General features: G+C 39.5%; 1 long non-coding RNA gene across 2 annotated transcripts in view; it reads right to left on the bottom strand.

The window, feature by feature from the left end:
* Window positions 1-21,863, bottom strand: part of LOC148187703 (uncharacterized) — a 122,025-nt gene extending 100,162 nt beyond the window's left edge. For both annotated transcript variants that reach the window (XR_015778551.1, XR_015778552.1), the window contains exons 1-3: window positions 21,561-21,863; window positions 15,182-15,259; window positions 1,511-1,624 (exon numbers count right to left, since the gene is read on the bottom strand). This is a non-coding gene — a long non-coding RNA (uncharacterized LOC148187703). The remainder of the gene's footprint in view (window positions 1-1,510; window positions 1,625-15,181; window positions 15,260-21,560) is intronic.
* Window positions 21,864-23,110: the final 1,247 nt, after the last annotated feature.

Raw genomic sequence — 23,110 nt, 5'->3', positions numbered from 1 at the left:
TCTTGATGAGCTGTCTACAATGAAACAGCTTCTAGCCTGAGGCTAATGTAACCGGCATCCACAAAGCCACTGCAGGTGTAGAAGAAGCCGACATTGAGAGCAGAAAATCTACAACAAAAAAATAAAGCATCTCTGGTTCCAGGCTTTTCTTTTTTTAAGCGACTATCTGCCATATGTTTAGCTTTGCTGCTTTACTTTGTGCCAGTGTTGTTGCTACAACTTTCCTGCACCGAAATTATGAATCTGCTCCCTGCTGACATGCATAAAAAAAGATGCCAATGTCACTGACAAAAAAAAATTACAAATTAGGAGGCTTTAGCCCATAAGCTCTCATTTCTTTTGTTCCATACAATATTGTAAGTCTGATTATTTTCATGCTATTCTTTTAATTCAATAAATCCCCACCCCCACCCCCACCCACCCCTCCATCTGGCGCCACAAAACATATTTGATACCTAAATTGAAGGTAACACAACCCATTAAGTCAAAATTAGCCTATCAATGTTATTACTGGGTCTATATGAGCACACATTAATATGTTTTACCACTGTTTATTTGCAGCATTGGTTGTAAAAATAAATAGATCTGTCCATGCACTATTAAATTCTCCATTTTTGGAATCTGAAGCTAGCCTAGTTTTTGTGATTCAGGACGAGCCACCACTTTTTAAATTTGGCAGAATTTAGTGGAAAAGGCACCACAGCCACAGAAATATGATGCATATTTTAGTTGATGAAATGCTAATGCATTTTCTTATTCTGTGTACAGGCTACATAATTTTGCAACTGGAGAATGTAAGAGTACTTTTAGGCCTAAAACAATGATAAAATTGAAATAAAATCCTTAAAAAATGACTGTTATTCACTTCCATAGAATTTTTTGTCAAAGAAACAGCAGCCACTGGTGAGAGGCTAAAGAACAAAGGCGGGTCCAGCGCCACAGGTTGCCTTCCCCTGCTTTAGTCAAACATGAAAACTGTGATGCCCAACTAATCATTTAACCAGCCGGAGCAGCAGTACAGCGGATCACTCCTTTTTGACAGTATTTTGGGAAGTACTGTTGAATTCATATATCAATACATATATATATATATATATATATATATATATATATATATACATATGCAAAACATGTCATTCCTTTTGATGCTCTTGCTAAGTCAGTCCTGCAAATATCCCACCAGATTTAAAGCATGATGGTCCAGCTTAGAGAAACAGACATAACATTATCCAGTTTTCCTGATAATGATAGCATTTTTAAATCTATTACCATAGATCAAAATCACAATGATTGTTTACAATAAGTTCCAGGTGGAAAGCCCCAAAGTCCCGCTCAAAAGTTGAGCAGACGCACGTACAGACCTACCAACTCAAAACAGTCCCCCTTAATTAGACACAGTAGTCCAACCAGAAACAAATGTCCAATATCCTCCCTTCAAAATGCAATACTACAATCCAGAATAAAAAGCAATTGCAAAAACCACAAAAATCCAAAAAGGATTCAAACTCACCGGCTGTTGAATAGAGAAAAGAAATAATCCGGCCTTTGCTTGATGGCTCGCTCAATCTTTATGGTCCTCCATGCACACTGGTTTCTCCGCTGCCCTCATTTGGTTGAGCAACCACTATAAAAAATTGCAAAAAAAGAGTCAAATGTGTTTTTTCTCCGCTGCAAGTTGCCCAGGTCCAACCTCACTCTGTTTCCTCTCTTCACCAAACAAAATCAAAATCCCCTCCCCTAACGATTTCTTTCCCATTTGGCCATGCTCCCTTACACTAGAGTGGAGGAGCACACCTGAACAGTCTGGATTTGTGGGTGAAAACAACTTAAAGCAGGGATGAGAGAAACAGACAGACACACACACACACACAGACACACACACACACACACACACACACACACACAAAATGTCCTAGAACAGTGGTTCCCAACTGGTCGAGCCACGGGGTCCAGATTTCTCCTTGGTCACTTTTTCAAGGTCCATGTATTATAAAAATTACCACATATTTAATTTGATTTTACAAACAACATGTTGCCTTAAAACACAAAGATCTGTGATGTTCTGAAAGAATAAACTGCAAAAGCACTTCAAAATAAAAGCTCTCATTGTGCTTCAAAATTAAAATTGACAAATCACAAATTTGGCACGTTCACAAGTCACTTGCAGTCCGTTCAGAATGGACCCACAACCCACTTTTGGACTGCGTCAATTGGGAATAACTGCTCTAGAGGGTTAACCTTACTCCTACACCCTCGAATAATATCGATATATTGAATCCAATTTCTTTTTACATTTTCGTTTTACTTTAAAGAACACAGGAGTTGCTGCTGCCTTAATCAGTTAGTGTCTAAGGCAAAGTGGTAAAAATATTCCAAATATAGCGTACACACGATAATTCTTTTTTGGTGGGTCTTTAGGGTGGATAAAATAGGTTTTGCCCCACCACCACAGCAGTACATTGCTCAGCTTTGAGCAGCTTTGAGGATGATGGCAGTGCAACAGTACCTAAAATAAGCTAAGCAAAAACATCAGACTGATAGATCACTGTGTTTAACTAATTTTTTTTTTATACATTACAGTTACAGCTGAAAATGACTACAGAGATAAACAAGTTTTTCAATTTTATATATCTCTGCAATTCAAATCTATTGCCAGTTGTCTACTTGGAAGTTATTGTTGATGTTGGCCTTGCTTCACACTGATTTGGTCTGTAGAGAATGACGGATATTACAGAGACTGATTTTTTGTTTGATGAAGCTTCTAAGATAATGTCTTATTGTTCTTGCAGATGTTCCTCAGTCAGCCAGTTTTTCTATACAGCACCATATGGAGCTTTTGGTCTCCATAGTATTAATCGACAGGAAAAAAAACAAAACAAAAAAAAAAAACACCCACAGATTTCTGTGGACTTGGAGGGTCACTATATCCTGGAAAACGAAGAGTGAAATAGAAATTAAAACTACCAAGTGGCCAGAGGATCATAGAGCTGCTTCCCCGAATAGAGAGCCAGAGCACTGGTTGGCAATCAAGAAATTCAAATGAAACAATGCTGGGAAAACTGTCAAGAGTTTACACTTTTCAACAAATTTGCACTCACTTTAAAATAATTTGATCCCAAGGTTTGCCCCTGTGTCAAGTTAATTCGCTGGTATTATAATGAAACTAATTGTGTTCCCAATCTGAAACGTTTTGCTCGGTATTATCACCATTTTGCCTGGAACTCAAATCAAATGCTGAGTTTAGTCATATTTCCCCTGCTGTTCAAGCTCAACAACTGTGGAAAACACAGACACTGTATCTGTGCCTAAAATCAATAATCCAGGAACCTTGTTTTCATAAAACAACACCCCACTGCAGATCACACGAGTGAAAAAGTCAGTGTGCCATCCACTGATTTGTATGCTACGCTGTGCTTTTATACATATTGTGCAGCTGACTGAGGCAAAGATGACTGCAGTCACATGAGGATTCACTTGTGAACAGGGGGGACCTTGCTATAATTATGATGACTCAGTGCAATGTTGACAGCATGTCCGTGCTCTGCGCTGCTTATTTTAAAGACGGAGGAGAGCATGAGCATCCCATTAAACCACGGATAGAAAATGGCCTTGCCTTTATGTTTTCAGGCAGTGATGACTCAATTATGAAGGCAACAACTGCAAGAATACACTTCCTTCCCAAGATAAATAATAAATTGTGACCTTGTCCTCGACAATAAAAACCACAGGAAGAAAGGGCTTAAATTTCATTCGAACTTGTGGGCATTTTACTGATCATCCGCTCGCCCCCATCCTTTCCTCACCAGCACTCTCATGCTAAGCAGCATCACATAATACCTTTATATTAACTGCAGTTAATGTATGCAGACAGGAGTTTAGCCTGTATATATTTAAGCAGTATATTGTAACTGACGGTTCACTAAGCCCTGGTCCTCTTTGTTGCTGTTGCTATGCCTGTCAAGCTAGAACAGCACCCAATGGAGTTTACAATAATAGCTGTGCAAGATTTACCGCTGCGGTAATATGAAACAGTGGGTCTTTGATTTCACACAGATGTCAAAAGCAAGCTTCTCATCTGTGGCCACTGACCGTGGATTTGTCATCGAAAATGACGGCTGTTGCGAGCAGATTTTATCAGCTTTTCTAACCAGTAACATCATTAAAATTGGCCTATTTTCAGGGTTGATAACATGCTTTAATGCTCAAGAAATACTTTATTTTCCTCAGAGTGTCTGCGCTGGAACACCTCTATTCACCCTCTGTCCGAGAAGCTCTGTTTTAGCACCTGTCTCTTTAAGCCCCCCCCCCCCCGCGAAAAAAGTCCAATTTGCTCTAATCAGTGTTAGGCTTGTTACTCAAAAAATGTAATTAATTACTCATAACTTGTTACACCTCCAAAAGTTATATTATTACTTTACTTATTTCTCCCTGCCAAAATCTATTTGTTACACTATTTACTTTATTACTTTTCAGTCACACATGACAAAATTGGTAATTGCGTCCTTTCTCCTCAAAATTCAGACTTAGCATGTGCCTCTCAGTGTGAATGTCAGGGTAATCTCTGATAGCAGCTAAGGCTAGATATCATGCAACTTATTTTCCGCTGGGGTCTTTTGTTGCCTATGACCACTATTTTTCCAATGATCTGTCTGAAAGAGTCAATCGTGACGATAGGCAACATTTTATTCACCACATGTCCAGTCACAGGCTTCGTTAGTTCTTTGATGCTTGTAGCCTGCAGCCGTCCATGATTAAAATCCAGGTTTGGTTGTTAAGCCAGCACTGCACTGCATTGTAGCCAGGAAATGACTGTAAGTATAATGAAACTTTGTACCTCGAAAAACAACCAATAAAAGCTTCCAAACCCAATTTTCACCAGACATGTTCCAGCAGGAATCGGGAGAAATTAATGATAATATCTGCAACCCAGATGACATGTTTCCCTGACATTAGCATTTAGCTACATGTCTCAGTGTTAAGGTATGTAATGTAAACAACTGCTTTGTAATGAAGAACTTTTTTTTCCCAAGCATGATTCACCAAGTTCCGCCCTGCGCTGTGATTGGCTGGTATCTATCACATTGATGCTTGGGAAAAAAAAAAAAAAGTTTAGCAGTAGCAAGTTATATGTTCAGCATGCCTGAACGTATAAAGAAATCCATCACGAGCTGACATCAGCTTGTCTCAGAAGTTAAAAAAACAAAAACAAAAAAACCAAAGCTTATGTCAGCTTATTACATACCCTTTAGAAATATGTTTAGGTTGCTAAAGTGAGATAACTAGCCGTGAATTCTAATGTTTGCAGCTTACAACAAACCAGAAACTCAATTTAACCCTTCCTCTAAGACAGGTAAAGTGTTGGACACATGACATCAAGAAAGAAAGGGGAAAAAACTCCTGACTGACACAGATACAATACATTTATAATATCAGTCTTTTTCTTAATCTTTCACTATTGTATGTTATTCCTCAGGAATAGTGACCAAACCAATGCAAAACAAAACCTCACGAAACATTGATCCAAGGATATTAAATATTGATTTAAGCATTATGATGGATCCTAGAGGCAGAAAATAAATTTCATTTGAAAGAGCATATTTAATTCTGCGAACAAAGATTGTACCCGCTGGCATAAATCAATCAGTTGTTCATCATCTTCATCATCATCACCACCAGCACCACCAGCACCATCACCACCACAACAAAGATAATGATCGGCTCCAGCTCACAGGCAAAGAGAATGTGACTTGCGCTAATGAGATCCTTCCTCTAAGGCTATGATAAGGAGTCGGCTGACAAAGATAAAGTGCATATGCTCTTCAGATAAGACAATAGATATGCAGGATGAGTCTATTTGCATTATGACCTATACTGCTCTGCTTCCTGCCGCAGCTCTAAAATTTTATGGAACATCAGATATATTTTGAAAATCTCCCGTCAGTTCCATCTGAAGGAAGACTTCACTGGTGTCTGTGGAAACTTTTTGGGAGAAAAGCTTTGTGCATTGCATAACCCCTTCAAGAAAAACTCTTGTTTAACTTGGACGAGTGCAGCCTTCGAATTCTCAGCTTATTTTATTCTGACACTTGGAAAGCTTGAAAAATAGGCATGATTTAAATAACCATTTATACTAATAATGGCATACTTACATTAGATTGAGGTGTGCAACTTGTTTTATGTGTGTGTGTGTGTGTGTGTGTGTGTGTGTGTGTGTGTTCTTTTCTGAGCAGAAATTAATACAAAAAATAATTATTACTACTAAAATAATTTTACAGTTAAACCCGATTTCTTTCAAAAACATGGAAAGAAGCCAATAAGCAACAAAAGAAGAAATTGACCAAAAATTAACAAGAAAATAGCGAAAAGTTGAAAGAAAATTACCTGAAAATTAGTAAAAAGAAGAAGACGAAAAAAGAACCAAGGAAACGGTTCTGAGACCTTTGCCTAGCTTTTCAAAAATAATTGTCTAAATCTACTAATTTCTTGCATTTTGTGAAAACCTTTCCTACCAAGTTGCTTACTGCCTTGTCCCCCATGTAGACTTAAAGGAATTGCACCACTTTGCCTCAGGTTCAAAGGTTTAAATACTTGTGATAGGAGTGTGAAAGCAGCACAAGAAAAGTGATGTCACTCCATGTTTCAAAGGGTTAACACATGCAGTCTGATCAACAGTAACTAATATGTCTGTATTACACATTTCCTTAACATCAGCTTTTCTAGTTTTGGGAGCAAACCATAGCTTCGGGCTACTATAAATGATGTATGCTGATAGTTTGTTTAAAGCCTGCTGAGTAAATTTTGTTGTGTCACTGATCGTTTGTGGTTTTTAATCAATAATTTGTGGAGGGTTTTACATGAAATCTTAAGTGAGAATGAATTCATCACTTGCTGGCTTATTGAAAGGTGTTTGTAGAAAAAAGATTGTTTAGTTTCTCCATTACTTCATCACCACAACACTTTGCTCTGTATCAATATTGTTTTGCAAGGAGTCGTCACTTTAGTAAGTATCTGTCTGCACAGTCTGTCGATCAAGATCCTCAGTGGTCAGATTTCCGTTTCTGTCTGAAAGCTTGTTGACTGTTTTGTTTCCTGTGATCTGTCCGACAGTTTTCAGGGAGTGCATCAAAATACTGGTGGACACTTTTGAATGCAACACTGTTAAAAAAAAAGAAAAAAACAGCTATCCATGATATGGATAACTCTGGGCAAACAAAAGCAACATCAACTTGTGCAACCCTGTCAATGTTTATGTTACTAAATTGGTTTCTTAATTTTGTTATTGTGGCGATGTAATGATTATGTTCAGCGTCTTTCCCTTCAGGTAACAAAACACTACATTCATGTACCTCATAGGCTTTGAGAAAAGGATGGTGGGCGTGCAAAGACTTTGACAACATAATTTCACCAGAAGAAAAATATGTATTTAATTGTTAGAAGGTTCTTACTATTAACCTTCAAACAAGATAGATTAAAACCTAGTATATGGCTGGACCGCGTACAGTGGTTCCTGACCTTTTTCCTTCAGGGACTTCTTTACTATCACTGAGTAAACTGATGACATATTTAAGGGACATTTTATATTGAAGTAAGAGGAAGGTTGAAAATACTGCAATGTGTCTGTGGCCCAAGGCCCCAAAATCCCTACATCTGCCCCTGGTAATAATAATGAGAGCTCAGCGCGAGCAGCTGGATGAGACCAATGCGATGTGCTCTGGTGTTTCTAAATATTTCAATCCAAAGTCTGACTAAACCTGAAACTAAAAGAAAGCAGACATTAGAAGTCTAACTTTCCACTGCTGAATATTTGGCTGTTGGTTCATTCAGACACTTTGGTGCTGTGAGGAGCTGCTCCGCTCTGTCTGTCTGTCTCTCTCTCTCACTGTGCTGCTGTCGAACCATCAGCTGTTTGAACCGCAATAATGAAACACTGCTCAGTTGTCAAATAATCAGCTGTATTCTAAAGTCAAAGTCGTTCACTGCATTATATAATTGTTTAACACTTCTGCTGTCGCAGTGTTTTGGCACGAGATTTGCTTAGTGTCATGAGACTGACGGTGAAAGCTTGTGTCACACACCAGGTGCGTGAGAGTTGGCAACCCTGAAATATATGTTAAAATGCAGAACTATACACTTAACGTTAGACACAGTCACACAGCGGAGGGGAGCTGCTTTCTCTTGAGCTGTACATCATAAACACATCCTCCCTCAGCTCCGGTCGGACCCCGGGATTAACGTCCCTGTTTGACCGGCAGAGACTGTGCTGCCTGCAGCCCAGTCAGAGCCAAGCTCCGAGGATACTGATAGTTTGTGAATCGTCTTTTTGCTGCTGATTATCAAACGAAAAATTCTGGATTTTGGGGCGGCACACAGTCCAGCACTGTAACATGTAATATTCACTGCAGTTTCAATCAGTGTCTGATTTTCTTCTTTTCTTCATAACGGCAGCGCCACCCGTTCAGACACTGTGACACCATATCAGTTAATAACATTTAAATAAATGCAGGCTTGTGTGTTACAGAAACGGCTGTTCTTCAAACAAACTGATGAGGGGATCCTTTCACTCTTCTCCATCAAAAACTGACAGAACGACCACGAACGGCTTCGTTAGCTGTCTATCTTGCCATTTTTCAACCATGCTGCCATGTTACACTGCTTACAGAAAATGAAGAATAATGTGACAATAATAAAGGACCATCAGCTTCTGTTAGTGTGTCCATTGTTTCCGCGCTTATTTACTTTGAAAGAACAGCCAGTAGGGAAACAGCTGCGTCACATTTCAGTCACACTAACCAATGGTGCCAACTCACTCCCTCACTCACTCACTCACTCCCTCACTCACTCCCTCCCTCACTCACTCACTCACTCACTCACTCCCTCACTCACTCCATCACTCACTCCCTCACTCACTCCCTCCCTCACTCACTCACTCACTCACTCCCTCACTCACTCCCTCACTCACTCACTCACTCCCTCACTCACTCCCTCACTCACTCACTCACTCCCTCACTCACTCCCTCACTCACTCCCTCACTCACTCCCTCACTCACTCCCTCGCTCACTCACTCACTCACTCCCTCACTCACTCACTCACTCACTCACTCACTCCCTCACTCACTCACTCAAGGAAAACCCCATGTAGCGCTGCAACCACATGAGGCAGTCGAGCCAAAAACTGTTAAAGTCGAAGTATCTCTCTCTCACTCCTGCTGTAACTTATTGCCAACTACTAGTTCAAATTGTTATGGGGCATGTTCAATCTCACATTTTTCACTGTTTGCCACGGTTTCTGGATTGCATGACACGTTTCCCTAAAATGGTACAAAATGGTATAGAACAGGCTCTGGGCTTTGTTTTCTGCCATGTTGTGGGTGTGTCAGATGTGTTACCCAATTAGCAAAAGCATGTTATGTTAACATTTCACACTTGCACACGTATGCTACCCATACAAATTAACCCCTCTGAACTGAACTGAATAAGATCCTGCTGTATTAAAAGGAAGTTCACCTGCATTAAACAACAGGGTGTTCAACCCACCACATTTCTGTTTATATAAACGTTTTGCTACATTTTGTTGGGCTTGAACAGACACTAACAGGACATTACTTTTTTTCGCACTGGGTCACTTTCATGAAGGAAGACTGGTTTTGAGTTGGACAAAGAGGAGATTACAACAGAGAACATTCATCAAGCTACTTTTTTACTTGTACTAGTGCTGGGCGATATGGCTTTAAAATGATATTACAATATTTTTAGGCTATATCGGGAAGGACCCAACTAACTGAGGTTCAGGGAGCAAATACTTGGCTCCAGCTCGAGGGAATACCTGCCGACCCCCCCAGTTTTGCCGGACGACTCCCGTTTTACACTACCCTCTCACAGTGTCCTCCCGGCATCACATTTTTCCCATATTTCTCCCAGTTCAGTGCCCCTCAACCATATGCGTAATCTCCACAGGGGACCAGGGGTCACGAGCGCCCCAATATACAAAAGTTGGAAATTTGACCCTCCCAAAAACACTGTCACTCTGTGTGTGTCCTATGTTTTACTGAACATCCAACATGCAGCAGCTGATTGGAGAGTTCATACTGAAAATGCACACAAATAGTTATTGTTTTGTTTTTATGAAACATGCCTGAATACGGACTGCCAAACTGCCTTACTTTGATTTCACCTCCTCAGTGTAACTTATATAGACTACTGCAGGTGATGTAGAATTGCAGGGATTTTGTTTAAAATTATATATCTATCTCTCTCTCTCTCTCTCTCTCTCTCTCTCTCTCTCTCTCTATATATATATATATATATATATATATATATATATATATATATATATATATATATATATATATATATATATATATATATATATATATATATATATATATATATATATATATATATGATGTTTGATGAAACTGATATTTTATGATACCTTATCATCAAACATCCTCAGTAAGTCATGATAAGTGCTGGGAGTTATTCCATGTTTGGTTTTTTTTCCCAGTACCAAAGCAGCTATTACGGATCAAAGTTCCTGAGCATTTTTCAGCACATATCTATTTGGGGAAACTCAAACCTTGTTGTGCATCTACCTCAAAGGATTTGATTCCCCAAATACGAATGGGGTCTGAATACCAATGTGTGCAGGTATTAAGTCCCTGCTGCTTGGTTGCTGATATGCAGCCTAAATCCTCAGGTACTGTATGCCCTCAAACTTGTAGCTATAGTGAGAAACTCCACTCACTCCCTCTTTGTTTTATTTCCATGTCCTTAGAATTCATATGAAGCAAACTTCGTATTAAAGAGGAAAAAAATGAAGGAAAAACTATCACCTTGATGTTTCCACTGCAGTTTTTCATTGAAGCTGGTCTCAAAGGACAAGTGCTAAGGAAAACATCATTATGTGGGGAGAAATGTACCGGTAATAAACCCAAATGGCACTGAGAGGTGCAGTTGTCAACCATGATAAATGGCACCTATGCATCCTGAATGTGTTTGGTGCCCTTGCCATGTTGACTCCCTCTCCTGAGGGCGGGCTCTTGACTGCTGGGTTTGGCCTGGAGCTCCAACCTTAACCCCTCCACACGGGGCTCAATGCTGACAGGACGGAGGCGGCGCGGAGATTGCCAGGAATTCTGACTCACAATGCTTCATTTATTCTCTTCGCACTGAGCTTAAAATGTGTTAAAAGTGTTATGTTCTTGGGAAATAATCTTTCCTCAGAGAGGGAATCGTGTAGAATAACCTTGTTTTACTTTTAAAGGTGCTACATAACATAAAAAAGGCTTGCTTTGTAATTGCTATTCTGTGATTTATTTTTACCAGTACCTGTCTCTCATTTCCATCTTATTTTTACCATATAGGAGTGGGATGTCATTTTGTTTCGGTTAGTGTTAATGCATGATAATATAATGCAACAACCCGAAACCCAGTCTTTATGTCACATGATGATCTGAGGTTTCAGACGTCTGAGGAATGCAAAATGATAAGCAAATAAAAGCTTTATGCAGCACCATTTACAAAATGGTAAATGCCAAACAAGCATGCTGAACAATAATTGTTAGCAAATCAGGAATGATTTTAATCCAAAATACCACCATAGCAGAAAATGACCCTTTCTCCTCTTGAGGAAAGGCTTTAGCTCATTTTGTGCTTTTCCATCTCTGCACTGTATTGTTAAAGGGCTGTACCTACAAGCAGGCGTGCGTCATAATTCAGGATATTTTGGGAATAGTTTGGAGACATCATTCTGTCTCATTCATTCTGCAAAACTGCATCAGAGCAAAGATATCTGGCTGCAAACGCATTTATTTATTTATTTATTTTACACTTTCAGAGGAATTGTGTTCAGTTTCAATTTCTCGTGTGCCTTTGGGAGCAAATGTTTGTGTCTTACAGCAATGCTCGGTTCGTCTGATCTCTACTTTTTCCTGACTAGAAATATCCAATACCCAACCCAAGTTTCTCTGAGGTCACTTTGGGATGGGACTTTTATCTGTCCCCAGTCAATCCAACTTCCACACAAAAACGAGATGCCTTCAAGGAACAGTGGGTGTGATTTAGGGGGATTTAGTGGCAACTAGCAGCGAGCATCACAAGCACCTGATATGTCTCCCGGTTAGAATTCCTCTAGTGTTCAGGATGCTTTTACAGGAAGCCATATCATCCACAAAGATTTCTTTTTCTTTAAAACAAACATACCATGTGATTTTAACTAGTAAGAACACTAAACAAAGCCAATTCACAGTAAATATCTGCTGCTGTTTTGCTCGTCGTAGACAACTGCTTGCCTTGCACCTGCTAAAGTATGCTCACTGTTTTTGTGATCCAGATGTCAAGGAGGTTTTTATCTGAAGCCAAATTATCTGCAAAGGTCTCCTCCTCTCAAAAAACAAAGACCCCAGGTATTTTAAAATGGCAAAAATGTTGAAGCTTTCATGATATAAATTAGTGTTTTCCGCGGCTGACTGGCATGCTGGAGACAGGACTGCTCGCCCAGCACCTGCTAATGAGTGCTTATCTTTTTGCTCTAATAACTTAAGATCCAGCAGTTCAGGAGGTTTTTAACAGGAGCTGAATTATCCACAGAGGTCTATTTCTCACCAAAAAGAATGAACTTGGTGATTTGAACAGGTAAAAATACTGAATTTGCCAATTTCATGTTAACAAACTTGTGTTTATTTGACGATTTCGTCACAAAGGAGCTTCTACCTACTGTGACCGACGCAAATCACATCTGGCCCCACCTAAAGTCAGTGTTTGGTTTGTCCTCTCTGGGCCACAGTAGAATCATGGCAGTGTAACACGCTGATCTCCATAGACGAGGACCTGATCCCTATGTAAATGTGAAATGAAATGCTCATTCTAAGGTAACAAAAGCACAAGGGCTCCTTTTTTCAGGAAAAAGAAAAACACACTTACTGTATTATATTCCATACTGCCGATATAGCATATCCCCCTAAATCCTATACAGTGAACCTTTTAAGTGGCTTCAAATTTCCTCCTCCATCTTTCCTCGGAAAAAGGTCATAATATTCAAGCTGCAATAATTTGAGGAAATTTACTATGAAACAGAAATAAAAAAGATGACGAAACACCACAAGTTATCACTTAATGTAATAAAACTGGACAGTGATTTTCAGCGGCGCAAAGCAGTTAGGCAGGAAATGAGCAACAACTCCAATCACCATGAAATTATTTAGCAATTAGTGTAAAAGAACAGCTGCAATTTCAAAAATTTAAAAATCAGAACATGTGCCAGCGCAATAATTTTTTTGCACCTTAAAAAAAAAAAAAAACAACTTTAACCAAGCATCACAGATAGCTAAATGTTTAGTGGTTCAGCGGCCTCACTAAATGGCTGCTTACAGATGCAGCAAACGTTCTGCGTGAGCACACCGTTTTTAGATTGTGTGGCTGCGAGATGAATGCACCTAGGTAATCTTGTAACGTTTACGGCGCATGAACTCCGATTCATTTTCATTTGATTCAGAACATTAATGTTAAATTGTACTTTCAGATCAGAGCGTAATTATATCTACTTTAACCTGGTCAGCGAGAGGAGCTTCTATTAAACAATGTTGATTCATAGCAGGCCAGCGTGAGGCTTCTAAACAAATACTGAATAAATGAAATGGAAACTGATGTAGTCTGGTGTACTGCTGTGAAATAGAATCCACAAGACGTGTCTCAAGTTCGGGGAGAGGGCATGAAAACAGGAAAATGGATGATTATAGAGAAGGCGAATTACATTAGTGTGTCGAATTAAAGGGACGTCTGGTACCCAGCTGAGATAGAAGCAAAGAGCCTCAGTGAGAGAAGGGAAATGGCATATGATGAATGCAAAAGACAGGGACAAAGACATTGTGTGTGAGAGTGAGAGATGCAGGGGAGGAAGGATGAGAGGGAAGGATAAGCATGGTGCTAAAAATACCTCCCCACCCTATGAGTTTCCGTCTATTGGCATTGACGATGTGTGCTGAAATAAAGCCGTGAGCTTGTTATTGTTATTTCATTATTCCCTGAGTTTTGTGTACAGCATATACAGTGTACCCCAGGAGAGGAAAAAAAAGGCTTGAGTGAGCTGCTGGCAACTGAAAAAGAACAAAAGTGCACAATCGACCCACTGAGAGCAAATTAAGGCAAACAGCATTAAAAATATATCATTAAGGCACTTGAATGCGATCAAAATGTAACAACTGTCTGGGTCCATTATCTGATATCCAAAAAAGAAAAAAAAAGGCTTTGTTGATGTTTCAAGGTTAAAAATGCATTCAACCTATTTTAGGCCTTCCGGATACACATTTTAGGAAATTATGAGTGTAAACAAACTTCTCCCTCACTTTTCAGGAAAGTCTCCCCAGTCTGAAAGTGTTCCAGAAATGCAAAAAAAGCCTTCAACATTTTATTTAAGACTCCCTCCAATGTGATGGCATGAGTTGCTCCCTCCCAACATCCCAGAGGCAGAACATATATTAAGTATGATCTGCTCGGCTTTGAAACACTCTGACATACACTCTCTAGTTGTACTGTCTTGTAGGTACACTGTAAGTTAAAGAAGGACAAGACAGTATTTATTGTCAGTGGAGAGCTTTGCTTTTTGTAGTTAAAGAAAAGAATATGCTGATAACATTTAAAAATACAGTGTTACAAAGGGAGAACATAATATTCTTTCCCCCCTGCTGTCAGGTGTGTTATTCACTTTAAGAGTGCAGCTGTTTTGTGTTCTTTTCTGTTGTTTTTTTTAGCAGCTTTACCCAAGCTTTAAAAAATTGATTTTCTGATTATTTCAGAAAATAGTGCAAACAGAGTGCAACTCTTCTGTTGTCTCTGAAATGGTCCACAAATATGTTTTAAATATCCTGTGTGCTGGATGAGTGTTGAAACGCTGCTAAACAGTTTGGGGTGAACACCCTGAAAATAGTGCCCTTAAGCACAGCAATGACTGGTTAATCCAGACAATTAAATATCCCCGCCGGGATCACAGAGATTTTCAAGTTCCACTGTCCATGCACACTTACGTGTCGCCCAACAGAGCAGGAGAGACAAACAACAAACACTACCGTCACGGCCCAGTAAAACTGAGAGGGCAGAGAGTAAACCCAGAGGTGGAAGGACAACAGTGTGACGCCGGCAGACATCAAGAAAAGTGGGAAACTAACTGCTCAGGTCGGTAACTTACCCTGACAGTAAGAGAACTGGTGGCCAAGAAGTTAAATGCGGCAGCGGCAAATCAGAACAAAGCTCCAGGATCAGCTCTCTGTAACAATAACATAGCAGAAGCAGAATGAGGTCTCAGCTATAGGATTGGGCAATATGGCAATTAAATATGACAGCAATCCTTTTTTTTTCCCAAATACTGATTAATATCAATATTTATCACTATATATTTTGATAATGCTGCCATTCTGAAGAGTATCCGGATAATGACTTTAACCTCAGGAAAGGAAAGGGGGGCCATTTGTTAAACTTTAGCATGTAGTTTATGAACACAAATTAGAAACATACTGTAAACATTTAATATGCCAACATGCTTTGTCTGACTTAAAAAACAATACAAATTAATTTGCCCAGTAACCTATTAAAATAATGTAAAAAAAAAACTAAAAAAAAAAAAACTAAAAAAACAACTACTGGTTACATCAGATTCCTTTGGCAGCAAACATCTCAAATGTTTGTAGAGGTACAACAAAGACAAAAGGTAAAAAAGTCCTCGCACATTTAAGTACAATTGCTAAAGAAAAAACAGTTGTACTTAAGTTGTACTGTAAGTTTTTTGGGTTTTTTTTTTAAAAAAAAAAGGTTTTAGATCTTAAGATTAGGCTTGGGTGGTATCTGATTTTTCATACCTTCAAACTTCCTTTTAATTTGATGATATTAGTGTGCAGAGCTACAAACTCAACAGAAACAAAATTAAAATCATCCAAACTGTCTTGGTTACTTTTGCTGGTAATCCAGGTAGTAAATCTACTGTTTCAACAATCACCAGCTGACTTTGGTCAAAATAAATCCATAATTCACCAAGTTAGATGTAAAAAACATGTCGTTATTCCCCGATGTCTCTTTCTGCTGTTGCTAGATGCTGGCTGTTAACAGTCCTGTCACTTATCCCTCCACCACTAGAAGCTGTAGCGCCTCTCAGCTCAGCTGCCTGTTCCACCAGTAGACACCGAAGACTGTGGTCTGGTGGTGCGTGCTGTGCATTACAATGACTTTAATAGAAAGAGGACAGCCTGTATTTATAACAGAGTTGAAAAACATGCCATTGGGTTTTATAATACCCTGAGACACCATCATACCATGATACCGCCCAAGCCTAGTTCTGAGTAAAAAAAGCGCAAATTGCAAACAAAGCCGTCATTATGTATATGTTACAGCCCAGTGAGAGTGCTAATTAAACCTGTGGAATAACAACTATGGGCCTGTATTTTCATACTCTCGGTCTGGTCACTGGGATGTTACCCTCTGAGGTGAAAAGATTTGTTATCGTGTCACTCTTGGTTGGCACCACAGACTGCAAAAATAATGCTACCATGACAATACATATTGGTTTTTGGACTGCTGTTTTGAAGTCTTGAATTACACATTTTGGACACTGCCATTTTGGGTTTTGAAGCCAGAAGTGGACAAGAGGGTGGAACTGTGGAGGAGCGAGAGGTGGATCTGAAGAGACTGAAGCGACACCTCGGAAACAACCTGTCACTCAAGGCGGCCCCGCTCTTAATGTGCACAACTTTATGCCTTAATAAAATGTAAACAGGTGAGTTATATAAAAAGACATCACCCTGTAGAGTTGTCATGAATGCTGAAATGAGCTATAGAGACCAAAACTATCATTTATATCAGGCTGTAAACATGTTTATTCTGCTGTAATGCTGGGCGTTTTAACATGGCAGTCTGAGAGAGTGAATTGCTTCTGAAACCAGCCTTAAGTGGGCATTAGAAGAAGTGCACTTTTTGGCAATTCTGCATCACTTTCATTTGCCCCTTGGTAGGCAACAACCATAGACATATTTTGCAGACAAGTCTAATCTAAAAGTCATTGCTTTTAAGCAATCCAAACCACTGCCAATTGACAGAGTTTTGCCTTTTTTGTCATCAATTTCCTCATCTCTAGAGGATAATACAAGTTCACTTTCACCGCCACTTTGGTGCCCCTCACCAGTTCCACTCATTTTACGCTCGATTCTAGAGGTCTCTTCATGGGTACTCAAACGATGCTTTCTGGTTGGACGTCCAAGCCTAAAACAGCAGAGTGACTGGCTGTTGTTGTTATTTCTGCTGTGTGATATGCTGTTAGATCTGTCCATAGAGTAAAAATGCTCAAGTCAAGGTCATTTATCGCCCAGCTCTCAACAGCCTTTTTCAATACAAAATCACGCCTTTGAAATCCAACCAGTCAAGGCCCTGACATTGATTAACAAGGACGAGAATATCACATCCTGCCAGTGGACTACTAAGTAATGCACAGTGCAGAAAAATCCCATAATAGCAGCATCTGTTGGAAGTTGATCACAACAACTGGAGAAGACTGCACCATTTCATTAAACATGTTTGAAGGTCAGAGTTGGACACAAATAGAAACAATATGTCCTATCATGTCACATGACATACACCAGGCACTATCACATATAATGCATTACGTGTAAACTGCTGAGGAAGTACACCACGAAAAACACGGTCGTCACAGCACAACACACCAAGCAGCAGAATGTAGCTCAGCCCAGATCACGTATTTTTCCTGCTCGACCCTTCCTAAATCGCACCTGTTTGAAGTACAAGGCTAATTTCAACAGCACTGTGGGTTAGCTGGAGTCTCACATCGTACACTCCACAACACTGCCTCGTAGCGGAAGGAGATGACAGACGACAGCTCTGAACTACGTCTAGGGAACCTCAGTCTGTGGTTACAACACCGTATGTGGAGGTCAAGATAGAAATCCAAGAAGGGTAACACTAAATGGAAAATATAAACACAATGGACAACACCATGAATAACATAAAGTTATTCTATATGTGGCCATGTAAACACAAGAGTATCCTAAGCATTCTTCAGCTTCTGTATACTCTACAGTATGTGTAAAACTACAGTAGAATAACTGTCCTTGAACAGTGGGAGAGTCGGGATGGTGGTGGATCTGCAATAAAACACTTATCAGCTACTGTCTGTCCTGACATCGTTTCTCAGCTAATCTCGCAACAATTCACACTTTAAGTCATCTGAAATCTGACATTGCTAAAATGACTTGACATGTGACCTGTACAACTCATGTGTGACCTCAGTGACTCTCATGTGACATCAAGGTGTGAATTAGGTCAAATGGACTCCTGCAGGCGGCAGAAGCAACAACTTTCCCTCCTTTGTTTTTTTTTCAACTTGAACCTTTTCTGTGGTCTGTGGTCAGATCCCAAATATCAGACATCAGATCCCATATGGTTTACCTGTCCATTATATTTACAAAATTGTGAAAGATATGACTATACCCTTTCGAAGCGTTGTATTTTCATGTGTTACATGTTCATTTTCCTCTCATGATTTCACTTTGTTTGAGGGAATATGCGTAATTAGGTTTTTAATGACGTTTGAGGATTATTAGGCTTAAATATGTTGATGTCTCTCTTGTGCTCATTGTGCATAACAAGCACTCCTATTGTGCAATAATTAAATCATAAGGCTTTGACCACCACAGTCAAAGTAGTTATTAAATGTATTAATTTTGGTCTTAATATTGTTTCTGTGACCCCATTTGCATAGTCAAGCAATCCCCTAAGGTTGGCAATATGTTGTGGTTGGTAAAATGAGCTCTAAAATACCAGTAAGGTTATACTAAAAAAATAATGTTTTGCCCACTGATGTTCACAATTGCATCAAACGACCCACCTTTCTTCCACTTTCTATCACACTCGGTTTTAACGTAATGAGCTTATTCTACTCTCCTTCTGACAGAGCATTGTCTTACCTAACGTACAATATGTGCTCTGAGGGGGGAATCCAGTTTTTGGACATGGTTTAGAACACGGCCAACATGCCAAAATCAGCTGACAGTAGATCAATAGCCTACTGAAGAAATATGTCACCAATAATAAGAGTCTTCAGTCTCTGCAGTAGAAAGATGCATACTTTTGAAACTGGTGCTACGTGACCAAAGAAAACAGAGAAAAAGGACGCTTTTCTTCAAATGTAGAAAACCGGTAATCTCGTGTTACGATTAAACGGTAAGCTAAATTATGTTTCTGAAAACACTCAAGGCAAAAAATAGATAGTGCAGTAAAAGAATCAGTTTTGATCAGCACAACCTGTTCGATTGGATTTCGGGCAGGATTTGAGAGAGAGAGGGAGGGGAACAGGTGCATCAGAAGTATCCCTTTAAGATGGAAACCAGTGCAAACTTAATGAAGAAAAGCAAGAGCACTACGAAAGCAAAAGCTGATCAAATCCATTAAAATGCCACAACATAACTCACAAGCTTACCATCATGCTAATTAACAGTTTAACGAAACAGACTTTCATACAACCAGTACGCAAATCTGTGTTTAGCAGCTAAATACACCACTGGACAAACCATCAGAGGAGCTGCAGGTGACGTGTCTCTGTGTGTGATTTCCTTAAAACCCTATCCATCCATTCAATTATTTAGATCTGCTTGTAAGATTTGTCAGGCCCAGACCTCCACCTACTCTACCAAGGTGAGTATTTTGTTTGAAATCAGGTAAGAATGAGGCTGCTCCAAACAGCACCTTGACGCTATATACATCCTTGATGTTTTCAAAACTGAGTCTGAATTCTTTTTCACATCCAAGATCATCTGGGCCTGAAGTTACAATCCACTGATTGTCACACCTGATGCACATAATTATAAAAGCAGTTCTGCAGTGCTACCGTTAGCTTAGTCTTGTAGATTTGCAATAGCATTATTGAGTTTGAAGTGCTGAAATAGTATTATTTTTTTTTAAAAAATTAAAAAGAAGCTCTGTGCTGTCATCACTCTGCTGTACAGAACTCCAGAACCAGGTTATCGGTGCTATTATGGAGATCTAGTTGGTTATTTGTATGACGTGCCATGCATACTTTAATATCATTGACAGTTTGAGCACAAAGTAGTTCCACTGACCATTTGCGTTATATGTAAGCCATGCTAGCATTTGTTCTTACTGTTATTTATTTATTTATTTATTTATCTATTTAACTGATTAATTAATGAATTACTTTTCTTTCTGTGTAAGCTATATTGGCATTTGCTGTTTACTGCTTTTTCTTTATGAGCACAGCATATTGGCGTTTCTGTGTTATTGCTGGAATAGTGCATTGCAAATGGAGAGGTGGCTGTCCCAGTTGCACTCCTTTATCTGCACCATTTTCCATTAAAAAGCTGATAAACATGACTGTTTTGCATCTGTGTTTACATTTGAGATTATACAGATAAAAACTGTTTGTGGCACACTTTGATTTTGGTTACAGTAGCCTTATTTAAGACAGTCAATCATCCAATTTTGAAAATAGCCGACCATTGTCTAGTGTGCATCAAACACATATGACCGAGTGGACTGCAAATTAACGACTAGAGACAGACATACCTTACCTTTCAGGTGTGTACACAGCGTTTGACAAGGCCAAACTTATGTCCAATAAGTTTTTAATAGGCGCTAAGGATGCTTGACACATTTTCCAGTCTTCAACACCGTTTGTTGAATCAGCTGACTATCTCTCACTTCCAAAAAGAAGCAAAACATTATTGCTTGTTGAATAAACGAGCCAGGGCCTTTTCAGACTCTCTCCATTTGTTAATATCTCTATACAACTATCAATCAAACACAGAGACTTTCAGTCAGTAACGCTAAGCGTTGTCATATCCTCGCATTCATGCATGTTTGTTTGTTTGTTTGATGGGTGTATTATAAGGAAGTCGGTTTGTTTCTTTCTGTTTTTGAGACAATCAAACTTGGTGTCAGTCGGCCAGGCTGCCATTGGCCGGTGAGAGCTGGGGGCGGGATGTGGGTGGAGCGGGGCAGCTGCAGATAGAAACCTGCAGTTACTGTGCGATTTTACCCGACTTCCTTAAAATACATCCATGGATTCCTTATAATGCATCCATGGATTTTACTCATCATTAGTTGGCACAAACTTTCCGCCTTTGCCAAAGTACCGCCCTCGTCAATTGTCGTGTTCGCCTACATAGGCCATAATGTTCACTTGTGTGTGCCAGAGGCCATTGGTAATTAAGGACAGATCGGGTGGCACTAAATGCCCCATGTACTGCATAACTTTAACCAAGTTTAACCAGGCTCTACTTACAGCAATGCAATGCAAAGTTATCTGGCATCACACCGCAAACTACTTATGTAGACTACAAGCACACATAGCTCTTAGACTAGGGATGGGGACCTTTTTTTTCCCTTATCAAGGGCCATTTCAATTTTTATGAAGTCCTCCGGGGCCATAGTTTCTGAACACATCGATTATAGATTTTGATAATATTCAAAACCACAGTTATCACGGTGAATTACACTCCTTCACAAACTCTTGCATGAGGTTTCAGCTTCCTAGCTATTAATTAACTTACCCCAAAACTTGTCCTCCTGACTGTCTCCGTCAGTTTGTGGTCTTGTGAAAGTTGTTTGTTGTGCAGTCCAACTCCAACGAAGAGCCTTTTCATTTGATCAAAACGCATTTGTCTTTTTAACTCCTCCAGTTTAGCCTGTTTCGAGCTGTCATGGCGCTCGAGCCTTTTTCGTCACTGCTGGCGCTAAAATCTTGGCAAAGTGGTTTGCTTTTTACTTCGACAAAAAAATAATCGATTGTCCATTTTTCCTGGAAAACGAGGCATTTTGCATCCAACTTCCTTCTCTTGGCACTCGCCATGACATATATCACTTGTCAATCAATCCCCAATGTTATCGCGCGATGGCACGTAACCTCACGTGTTGTGTTCACTGACCCTGAACCTGACTCGGACATGCATGGCCCTCAGTGTTATCCCAGAAAAGTAATTTCCGTCGACATTTCCCCTCTGAGTTTATATGTTTATTTTTAGAATTGCGTGGCGGGCCGGATCAAATGGTCTCGTGGGCCATACACGGCCCCACCCAAGTCTTAGACTTTTTATAGGTAATTTTATTGTTCACCCTGCAGCTTTCACCACAGAGGAAGAGATGGTTATCGCCATGAGAACTATTCAGTGGTGCTATCCTATGTGATCTGTTTTACTGTTTTACTTACAAGTAATATTATTTTCTCATTCAGCTTCTTAAAAAAGTGACAAATCGAAAATACACCATTTGATGCTAAAGTTAGAACAGTCTTAGGTAATTCACATGAGAGAGATCTTTTTTTTTTTTTTTTGTGGATGTCTTCTTACCGATGATGATGTCATTGTGCACCAATCCAAAATGTGCAACTTCTGAATCACAATCTGTCAATCACATCTCACCAAACCACATCCAGATGACTTTTTGACTGTTAAACTTTCAACAAAAATAACATCTATTGATGGTGTTTACAGATTTGATCGTTGCTTTTTTAGTTGTGTTTTTTTAAACAATTGAGAATTTTAATAAAGTAATAAGTTGAAACCACATCTTCAGGGACTTTAAAAAAGACTCTTGTATTACATCCTCTCGCCTATTCTCGCAACACCACACCAACAAAGCTCCTTGTTTTGCTTCTGCTGCTTTTTTTTTTTTAACACGGTGCTATTTTTAGTCCGAGCATGGTCTAATGTGTGAGATTGTGTTAGCAAGCGCCTATCCTGCTGAGGTGTCCTTGAGCAAACCTCAGCCATGTGAAATGAGGAATTTCCATATGGAGATCAGCAACATATCACACATTACACATTATCACATTAGAAAGCTGCTTGAGCATCTGATGAAGGGCTGTGACAGTTGTGTGGACTCTCTTGAGGAACCATCTGTTTGCTGCGAAGATTTTTATCCAGCTCATAGTCTGTCACACCTTTGTGCTTTCATTCCTGCTCACCTCCGCTCCACTACCTGGAAATCAAAGGCCTAATGTAAGGCGGAGAGAAGGAAGTAAAGCCTCAGCTGAACAGTAGATCTAACAAGTACGACTTTCTGCTACCTTTGTCTCATTTCTCACCCTTGTAGAGATTTACCG

The sequence above is a fragment of the Plectropomus leopardus genome, chromosome 13 (genome assembly GCF_026936395.1).
Source record: "Plectropomus leopardus strain MGB_pleo_1.0 chromosome 13, ASM2693639v1, whole genome shotgun sequence".
Taxonomy (NCBI): domain Eukaryota; kingdom Metazoa; phylum Chordata; class Actinopteri; order Perciformes; family Serranidae; genus Plectropomus; species Plectropomus leopardus.
Note: the sequence above shows the minus strand (reverse complement) of the source record. Positions and strands in the feature narration are given on the sequence as shown.